At 51.0% G+C, this 10,538-nt stretch overlaps 1 long non-coding RNA gene across 1 annotated transcript; it reads left to right on the forward strand.

The window, feature by feature from the left end:
• Positions 1-6,564: 6,564 nt before the first annotated feature.
• LOC149124570 (uncharacterized) lies at positions 6,565-10,301 on the forward strand. Its single transcript, XR_016213224.1, has 2 exons — positions 6,565-8,487; positions 8,620-10,301. It is a non-coding gene; the product is annotated as an uncharacterized LOC149124570 (long non-coding RNA).
• Positions 10,302-10,538: the final 237 nt, after the last annotated feature.

Genomic DNA, 10,538 nt, shown 5'->3' on the forward strand with positions numbered 1-10,538 from the left:
AATGACTCTAACAGATCTGGGCCAGGTCAAAGCCAGGAGCTAGAAACTCCATCCTGGATTCCCACATGGGTGGCCAGGATCCTAACTGGCCCACTGGAATGGGGTGCCACTAGCCCAAGTGGAGCCTTAACTCACTGTGTCACAGCACCAACCCCTGAAGACTTTTTTTTTTTTAAGGTTTATTCATGGGGCCAGTGCTGTGGTGTAGCCGGTAAAGCTTCTGTCCGCAGCGCCGGCATCCCATATGTGTGCCAGTTTGAGTCCCTGCTCCTCCACATCTGATCCAGCTGTCTACTACGGCCTGGGAAAGCAGAAGAAGATGGCTCAGCGGCCAGCGCTGTGGTGCAGTGGGTTAATGCCCTGGCCTGGAGCGCGGCATCCTATATGGGCGCCGGTTCTAGTCCCAGCTGCTCCACTTCCGATCCAGCTCTCTGCTATGGCCTGGGAAAGCAGTAGAAGATGGCCCAAGTCCTTGGGCCCCTGCACCCATGTGTGAGACCTGGAAGAAGCTCCTGGCTTCAGATCAGTACAGCTCTGGCCATTGCGGTCAATTGGGGAGTGAACCATCAGATGTGTGGGGAGCAACTCGGACTGGACTGAGTTACTGGAATTAAGACTTATTCTATGCATCTGCTCTCCCACAATATGGCGCTGGGAGAGGAGAAAACAGCTTCTATGCAGCTGCCTCTTGCTAACTTGAGTGATGACCTCCAGGAGCTGATCCTGCTCCTGATTGGAGGAGAGCAGCGTACTCGGCGTGTGGGCAGCCGAGTTGGGATTGGCGGAGGAGGACTATAAAGGAGGAGAGAGACAACATGCACCAGGAACATCTAAGGGGAACACCCGAGCAGCCCCCGAGAGAGCCGGCCAGCGGTGTGCCGCTCCCCTGCGGAAGTGGGGAAAGTGGCCAGGGGGAACCGCCCTTCCACGGAGGTGGAAGGGATGGCAGCCAACCCGGGAAGAACCAGCAGCAAACCCGGGGAGGGCCGAGCAGATGAAAGAACAGCGCAGGGTCCTGTGTCGTTCCCCCACGAAGACGGGGAGCGACAAGATGGAAGACCTCTCTCTCTCTCTACTTCTCCTCTCTATGTAACTCTGACTTTCAAATAAATAAAAACCTTAAAAAAAAAAAGAAGAAGAAGAAGATGGCCCAAGTCCTTGGACCCCTGCACCCGTGTGGGAGACCAGAAGAAGCCCCTGGCTCCTGGCTTCAGATAGCTGCAGCTGTAGCTTTTGCAGCCATCTGGAGGGTGAGCCAGCAGATGGAAAACCTCTCTTGCTCGCTCGCTCTGTGATTCTGTCTCTCTGTAACTCTGCCTTTCAAATAAGTAAATAAATCTGGGGAGTGAAGTGGATGGAAGATTCTCCACCCCACCTCCCCCCCGCCAACTCTAACTTCAAATAAATCTTCCAAAAAAAAAAGTACGTAACAGATTTTTAAATTACCTGGATTTTTTCAGAAGTATTTAATAGGCTCTTTTCCACTATTAGAAGGGAATTTTCAAAACATTTATGTAAGTGGAATTAAAACTTTTGGTGAAAAAATTTGAAATTTTTTCACATACAATGCGTCTTCAAAAAGTTAATTGAAAATGTATATTGTGAAAGAAAATGCATGCAAAATTTTTCACACCAAAATAGTCAGGATTTATTTTATTTGAAAGGCGCTCTTTAAGCACCAATCCAACCTTTCCATTTTATCATTTTAAAAAATTCTGTGTTATTTGAGAGATTTCACTTACCCACTGATTCATTCCTGAAGTGCCCACAACAGCTAGGGCTGAGCCAGGCTGAAGCCAAGAGCCAAGAAATCAATCCTGGTCTCCCACATGGATGGCAGGTACCCACTTACTTGAGCATCACCTGCTACCTCCCAGGATGCGCATTAGCAGAAAATGAATCAGGAGCAAAGCCAGAACTGAAACCCAAACAGTCCAATACAAGATAGAGGAATCACAACTGGCAGCTTAAGCACTAGGCTTAAGACTCATTCTAATTTTTTTTATTATTTTTTATTTTTATTTCAAAGAGTTACTTACAGAGAGGTAGAGACAGAGAGAGAGGTCTTCCATCCACTAGTTCACTCCCCAGATGTCCACATGGCCAGAGCTGCACCGATCCGAAGCCAGGAGCTTCCTCCAGGTCTCCCATGCAGGTGCAGGGGCCCAAGGACTTGGGCCATCCTCCACTGCTATCCCAGGCCATAGCAGAGAACTGGATCGGAAGAGGAGCAGCTGGGACTAGAACCGACACCCATATAGGATGCCAGTGCTTCAGGCCAGGGCATTAACCTGCTGTGCCACAGCACCGGCCCCATGACTCACTCTTAATTTTTTATCTGTGTGTGTGTGTATGTATGAGAACATTACAAAAGTATTATTCCTAAAAATATAAAAATCCAAATAATGGAGAAAAGTTTTCTTTAGTTCCAGTAATCTCTGAACCTTCCCCTTCCCTGCCATTGTGGGGAGCAACTCGGACTATACTGTTACTGGAATTAAGACTTATTCTATGCATCTGCTCTCCCACAATATGGCGCTGGGAGAGAAGAAAACAGCTTCTGCACAGCTGCCTCCAGTTCAGCCAATTAACTGTAGGACTTGCTCCTGATTGGAGGAGAGCAGCGTACTCGGCGTGTGGGCAGCTGAGTTGGGATTGGCGGAGGAGGACTATAAAAGAGGAGAGAGACGGCATGCACCGGGAACATCTAAGAGGAACATCTAAGGGGAACGTCTGAGGGAACACCTGTGCAGCCCCCGAGAGAGCCGGCTGGCGGAGTGCCGCTCCCCTGCGGAAGTGGGGAATGTGGCCAGGGGGAACCGCCCTTCCACGGAGGTGGAAGGGACAGTAGCCAACCCGGGAAGAACCAGCAGCAAACCCGGGGAGGGCCGAGCAGACGAAAGAACAGCGCAGGGTCCTGTGTCGTTCCTCCACGAAGATGGGGAGCGACATAATGGTGCCGTGACTCGGATAGGAAACTTGACTCGGATAGGAAACTCAGGACAGATAGGAAACCTAGGACGGATAGAAAACCTAGGAGGGAAGAAACGGGAAGAAATGGGAAAATACCAGAGAGAGAGACTAGCAAACAGCCTAGGGAAAAGCCGGACGAAAAAGGTGCCGGAAGAAGCTATTGAAAGCCTAGGCATAGACTCAGATACGGACTACGGGGGGAAGCTGGGAGAAATCTCTAAGGTCGAAAGCGAAAGTGAAAGCTAGAACAAACAGACTCGGATACGGACTGTGGGGAGAAGCCAGGAGAAATGAGGGAGGAGTATTGTTGGAGGAAAGCTTGGGGAAACGTACCGGGTAGAGAAAAATGTTAGGGAAATTGAAGCCGCGGGGGGCAGGCCGAGGCGGAGACGAAAGCCACTTTGGGATTCTCAAGTTAGCCCGGGAATGGGGGGCGAAGAGTTGAAACCAGAAGCGGAAACGTGAGCTGGGTTGAATTCGCCAGGTTAGCCCGGGGAACTTAGATTGAATGCTAGTGGCGGAGACGTAAGCTACGCTGTGTGACTCGCGGAGGCTGCCGCGCGCAGACAGAGCGTGCGGGGCTCAAGTAGATAGGGAACACTGGGCTAGTGCGAAGCCGCGCAAATGAGAGAGGCGCGGGCTGAAGCGGCTCAGAGCCGGAAAGCCGCCGAGAAGCAGCCTCGGGGCGGGCGCCAGGAAGCCGCGGGGATAAGAGAAACAGAAGTTTAGAAGTAAAATGAGAGAAATAGGAATGTTGGCAGACAGAAGTAAAATGGGAGAAATAGGAATGCCTGGAGATAGAGAAATAGAGAAATAGAAAGGCCTCCCCACAATACTGCAATGAGAAGGCTTGGATTCGGTCTGCCTGATTAGTGAGGCGATGAGCACCTGCGGGCGGCTAGCAGCTTATGCGCCGCAGGTCACCGAAGACAGGCACGTTATCAACACCAATAAGTCACCCCACAACATGGCAATGAGAGAGCTTGGATTCGGTCTGCCTGATTAGGGCGGTAAGCACCAGCAGGCAGCTCGACCAGAGTATGAGCTGCAGGTCACCGAAGATAGGCACGAACCAACACTAATAAGTCTCCCCCACAATATGGCAATGAGAAAGCTTGGATTCGGTCTGCCTGATTAAGGCGGTAAGCACCAGCAGGCGGCTCGACCAGAGTATGAGCCGCAGGTCACCGAAGACAGGCACGCATCAGCGCCTAAAAACCTCCTCACAACATGGCGAAGAGAGGACCCGGATTCGGTTTGCCTGATTGATAGGACTTGTAAGAACCTGTGGCAACTCTAGCAAGTAGAGCAGAGTGTGTGCCGCGGGACACCGAAGACAGGCGCGTATCAACGCCAAAAAATAAAAAGAAAGGGGGATCTGTGGGGAGCAACTCGGACTAGACTGTTACTGGAATTAAGACTTATTCTATGCATCTGCTCTCCCACAATATGGCGCTGGGAGAGAAGAAAACAGCTTCTGTACAGCTGCCTCCAGTTCAGCCAATAAACTGTAGGACTTGCTCCTGATTGGAGGAGAGCAGCGTACTCAGCGTGTGGGCAGCCGAGTTGGGATTGGCGGAGGAGGACTATAAAAGAGGAGAGAGACGGCATGCACCGGGAACATCTAAGAGGAACATCTAAGGGGAACGTCTGAGGGAACACCTGTGCAGCCCCCGAGATAGCCGGCCGGCAGTGTGCCGCTCCCCTGCGGAAGTGGGGAATGTGGCCAGGGGGAACCGCCCTTCCACAGAGGTGGAAGGGAAGTAGCCAACCCGGGAAGAACCAGCAGCAAACCCGGGGAGGGCCGAGCAGACGAAAGAACAGCACAGGGTCCTGTGTCATTCCTCCACGAAGATGGGGAGCGACAGCCATGACTGCTATGGGTTTTTTCCCTTCATTTCTTAACTCTGTGGGTGTATGTAGCTAACCTTTATGACTCCTGGTTTCATGAAGTACACTCTCTGGATAAAGTCCTATTCAAAGAAGTATAATCCAGTGGCCAAAGTAGGGTTTGTTTTTTAATGCAGATTTTATCATGTTAGAGAAGTATACTTGGGGAAACAACCCTACCAGATAGTATTTTAAAACCATACTAGTTAAATAGTATCATACTTGCTCACATGTAGGCACATCGTATGAAGTAGAGCTTGTTTCTGGGTGTCTATTAGTATGCAGGTACCACACTGATTTAATTGTGTTTTCATCATTCTGGCTTCTGTAGAGCAAATATCCTCAAAGTACTTTTCTTTTTCAATATGTTCATAGTTCATATATTCATTATTTTAAATAACATTTTTCTAGGTTCTCTCTGCTGTGTCCCCAAAACACTTTGTTTTGTCCTACAGCTATTGAGTTGGTAATAATTGCTATCTTTCTGACATTAATTCTTTGCAGCTCTCTGTATCTCTTTTCCTTGACTCAGTTCTTTTATGTCTTTCTTTTTTTTTTAATTTTTATTTATTTATTTATTTTTTTGACGGGCAGAGTGGACAGTGAGAGAGAGACAGAGAGGAAGGTCTTCCTTTTTCTCCACATGGCCCCACACAGTCCTTGCAATGTAAACTCCCTGAAGGCAAGAACTCTGTTGTGTCCCAGCCTATAGAACAGCACCCGACACACCACAAGCACATGTTATTTGTCGTACAGATGTCATCTTTCACTTATCAGGTTAACAAAGGTTAAATAATTTGATAACACTGGTGAAGATGTACAATAATTGGTACTCTTATTTATGGCTAGTGAAAGTATATATATATTTTTTTAATTTTTGACAGGCAGAGTGGACAGTGAGAGAGAGACAGAGAGAAAGGTCTTCCTTTTGCCGTTGGTTCACCCTCCAATGGCCGCCGCAGCCGGCACACCGCACTGATCCAAAGGCAGGAGCCAGGTGCTTTTCCTGGTCTCCCATGGGGTGCAGGGCCCAAGCACTTGGGCCATCCTCCACTGCACTCCAGGGCCACAGCAGAGGGCTGGCCTGGAAGAGGGGCAACCGGGACAGAATCCGGCGCCCCAACCGGGGCTAGAACCCGGTGTGCCAGCGCCGCAAGGCGGAGGATTAGCCTGTTGAGCTGCGGCGCCGGCCAGTATATTTCTTTGTTTTTTTGTTTGTTTGTTTGTTTTGCTTTTTAGTTTTGACATGTTAAGCTTGGAGACCAAAAAGAGAGAGTCTCTCCTAGGGCCAACCTTTTTTTTGTTTTTTTTGTTTTGTTTTGTTTTTTTTTGTTTTGTTTTTTTACAGAGTGGACAGTGAGAGAGAGACAGAGAGAAAGGTCTTCCTTTGCCGAGGGTTCACCCTCCAATGGGCGCCGCGGCCGGTGCGCTGTGGCCGGCATACCATGCTGATCCGAAGGCAGGAGCCAGGTGCTTCCTCATGGTCTCCCGTGGGGTGCAGGGCCAAAGCACTTGGGCCATCCTCCACTGCACTCCCTGGCCACAGCAGAGAGCTGGCCTGGAAGAGGGGCAGTCGGGACAGAATCCAGCACCCCGACTGGAACTAGAACCTGGTGTGCCGGCGCCGCTAGGCGGAGGATTAGCCTGTTGAGCCGCGGCACCGGCCTTGTTTATTTTTAAGATTTATTTATTTGAGGCCGGTGCCTCGGCTCACTTGGCTAATCCTCCGCCTGAGGCGCCAGCACCCCAGGTTCTAGCCCTGGTCGGGGTGCTGGATTCTGTCCCGGTTGCCCCTCTTCCAGGCCAGCTCTCTGCTGTGGCCGGGGAAGGCAGTGGAGGATGGCCCAAGTGCTTGGGCCCTGTACCCCACAGGAGACCAGGAGGAAGCACCTGGCTCCTGGCTTCAGATCAGCGCAGCACGCCTGCTGCAGCGGCCATTTGGGAGGTGAACCAACGGCAAAGGAAGACCTTTCTCTCTTGTGGGGAGCAATCCGGACTAGACTGAGTTACTGGAATTAAGACTTATTCTATGCATCTGCTCTCCCACAATATGGCGCTGAGAAGAGAAGTAAACAGCTTCCGCACAGCTGCCTCCAGTTCAACCAATTAACTGTAGGACTTGCTCCTGATTGGAGAGCAGCGTACTCGGCGTGTGGGCAGCCGAGTGAGGATTGGCGGAGGAGGACTATAAAGGAGGAGAGAGACGGCATGCACCGGGAACATCTATGGGGAACATCTAAGGGAACCCGTGCGGCCCCCAGAGAGCCGGCCGGCGGTGTGCCGCTCCCCTGCGGAAGTGGGGAATGCGGCCAGGGGGAGCTGCCCTTCCACGGAGGTGGAAGGGATGGCAGCCAACCCGGGAAGAACCAGCAGCAAACCTGGGGAGGGCCGAGCAGACGAAAGAACAGCGTAGGGTTCAGTGTCGTTCCTCCATGAAGAGGGGGAGCGACATAATGGTGCCGTGACTCGGATATGAAGCCTAGGCAGGGTTTAGTGTCGTTCCTCCATGAAGAGGGGGAGCGACATAATGGTGCCGTGACTCGGATAGGAAACCTAGGGCGGATAGGAAACTTAGGAGGGAAGAAATGACTCGGATTAGGAAACCTAGGTCGGATAGCAAACTTAAGAGGGAAGAAACGGGAAGAACTGGGAAAATACCGGAGAGAGAGACTAGCAAACAGCCTAGGGAAAAGCCGGACTAAAAGGGTGCCGGAAGAAGCTATTGAAAGCCTAGGCATAGACTCAGATACGGACTACGGGGGGAAGCTGGGAGAAATCTCTAAGGTCGAAAGCGAAAGTGAAAGCTAGAACAAACAGACTCGGACGCGGACTGTGGGGAGAGGCCAGGAGAAATGAGGGAGGAGTATTGTTGGAAGAAAGCTTGGGGAAACATACCGGGTAGAGAAAAATGTTAGGGAAATTGAAGCCGCGGGGGGCAGGCCAAGGCGGAAACGGAAGCCACTTTGGGATTCTCAAGTTAGCCCGGGAATGGGGGGCGAAAAGTTGAAACCAGAAGCTGAAACGTGAGCCTGGTTGGGATCCGTCTGATTAGCCCGGGGAGCAAAGGACGGGAAGCCAAACCGTGGGGCGGAGACGTATGCTGGGTTGAATTCGCCAGGCTAGCCCGGGGAACTTAGATTGAATGTTAGTGGCGGACACGTAAGCTACGCTGTGTTACTCGCGGAAGCCGCCGCGTGCAGAGAGAGCACGGGGCGTGAATAGATAGGGAACGGGGCTGGCGCGAGGCCGTGGTGCAGACGCGAAGGGCGTGGAGACCGCGGAGCGCGCGAAGCCAAGCCGCGCAAAGCCGGGAAGCTGCGCAGATGAGAGAGGCGCGGGCTGAAGCGGCTCAGCCGGGAAGCCGCCGAGAAGTAGCCTCAGGGCGGGCAGCGGGAAGCTGCGGGGATAAGAGAAACAGAAGTTTAGAAGTAAAGTGAGAGAAATAGGAATGCTGGAAGATAGAAGTAAAATGGGAGAAATAGGAATGCCCGGAGATAGAGAAATAGAGAAAAATAAGGCCTCCCCTCAACATGGCAATGAGAAAGCTTGGATTCGGTCTGCCTGATCAAGTGAGGCGATGAGCACGATGAGCACCTGCGGCGGCTAGCAGCTTATGCGCCGCAGGTCACCGAAGACAGGCACGAATTAACATCAGTAAGGCTTCCCCCACAATACAACAATTAGAAGGCTTGGATTCGGTCTGCCCGATTAGTGAGGCGATGAGCACCTGGGCGGCTAGCAGCTTATGCGCCGCAGGTCACCGAAGACAGGCACGAATTAACATCAGTAAGGCCTCCCCACAAAAAGGCAATGAGAAGGCTTGGATTCGGTTTGCCTGATAGGGCTTGTAAGCCCCTGCAGGCTCGACCAGAGCATGCGCTGCGGGGCACCGAACACAGGCACGCATCAGCGCCTAAAAACCTCCTCATAACATGGCGAAGAGAGGACCCGGATTCGGTTTGCCTGATTGATAGGACTTGTAAGAGCCTGTGGCAACTCTAGCAAGTAGAGCAGAGTGTGTGCCACGGGGCACCGAAGACAGGCGCGTATCAACGCCAAAAATAAAAAGAAAGGGGGATCTGTGGGGAGCAATCCGGACTAGACTGAGTTACTGGAATTAAGACTTATTCTATGCATCTGCTCTCCCACAATATGGCGCTGAGAAGAGAAGTAAACAGCTTCCGCACAGCTGCCTCCAGTTCAACCAATTAACTGTAGGACTTGCTCCTGATTGGAGAGCAGCGTACTTGGCGTGTGGGCAGCCGAGTGAGGATTGGCGGAGGACTATAAAGGAGGAGAGAGACGGCATGCACCGGGAACATCTATGGGGAACATCTAAGGGAACCCGTGCGGCCCCCAGAGAGCCGGCCGGCGGTGTGCCGCTCCCCTGCGGAAGTGGGGAATGCGGCCAGGGGGAGCTGCCCTTCCACGGAGGTGGAAGGGATAGTAGCCAACCCGGGAAGAACCAGCAGCAAACCTGGGGAGGGCCGAGCAGACGAAAGAACAGCGCAGGGTTCAGTGTCGTTCCTCCACGAAGAGGGGGAGCGACACTCTCTGTCTCTCTCTCACTGTCTAACTCTGCCTAACAAAAAAAAAAAAAAAGATTTATTTATTTGAAAGTGGAAGGAAGAGAGGCAGAGAGATCTTCCATCCACTGGTTTGTTCCTCAGATTGCTATTATGGCCAGGTCTGAGGCTAGACCAAAGCCAGCAACCAGGAGTTTCTTCCATGTCTCCCATGTGGGTGCAGGGACCTAAGGACTTGGACCATCTTCCACTGCTTTCTCAGGTTCATTAGCAAGGAGCCGGATTGGAAGTGGAGCAGTTGAAATTCAAACTGGTGCCCATATGGGATGTCAGCATCATAGATGGCAGCTTTACCTACTATACCACAACACTGGTCCCAGCAATCACTATCTTGGTCAGTCAGCCATCATCATCAAGGCAAGACCTGCCACTTGCAAAGTGAGTATCATTAAGCATTTTTTAGTGACAATGTATTTTTTAAAGATTTATTTATTTATTTGAAAGTCAGAGTTACACAGAGAGAGGAGAGGCAGAGAGAGAGAGAGAGAGCTCTTCCGTCCAATGGTTCATTCCCCAGTTGGCTACAACAGCTGGAGCTGCGCCGATCAGGAGCAGGAGCTTCCTCTGGGTCTCCCACGTGGTATCAGGGGCCAAAAGACTGCTTTCCCGGGCCACAGCAGAGAGCTGGATTGGAAGTGGAGCAGCCGGGACTCGAACCGACACCCATATGGGATGCCAGCACTTCATGCCAGGGTGTTAACTCGCTGCACCATAGCACCGGCCAAATAATGTACTTTTCAATAAAGGCATATTTTTTTAGACATGTTATTGCACCCTTAATAGACTACAACAGAGTATAAACATGACTTTTACATGCCCTGGGAAATAAAAAATGTGTCACTTGTTCTCTTAGAGTATTTGTCATATTGTGGTGGTCTGGAACCAAACCTACAATTTCTTCTAGCAATACCTACATTTCCTTGTACGTAAATAACACATTTTCTTGAGTAATTCACCCATCAATGGGCAGTGAGTCATTTCTACCTTTTGTTGATTATGATTTGCATCACTGGACATTGGATTGAAAGTAAGTGACTTCCTCTTTTTTCTTATGCATATATACTTATTTGGAATTACTGTTGTTGTAGT

Source organism: Oryctolagus cuniculus, chromosome 9 (assembly GCF_051225735.1).
Source record: "Oryctolagus cuniculus isolate XC-2025 breed Fujian yellow rabbit chromosome 9, ASM5122573v1, whole genome shotgun sequence".
Classification (NCBI taxonomy): Eukaryota; Metazoa; Chordata; class Mammalia; order Lagomorpha; family Leporidae; genus Oryctolagus; species Oryctolagus cuniculus.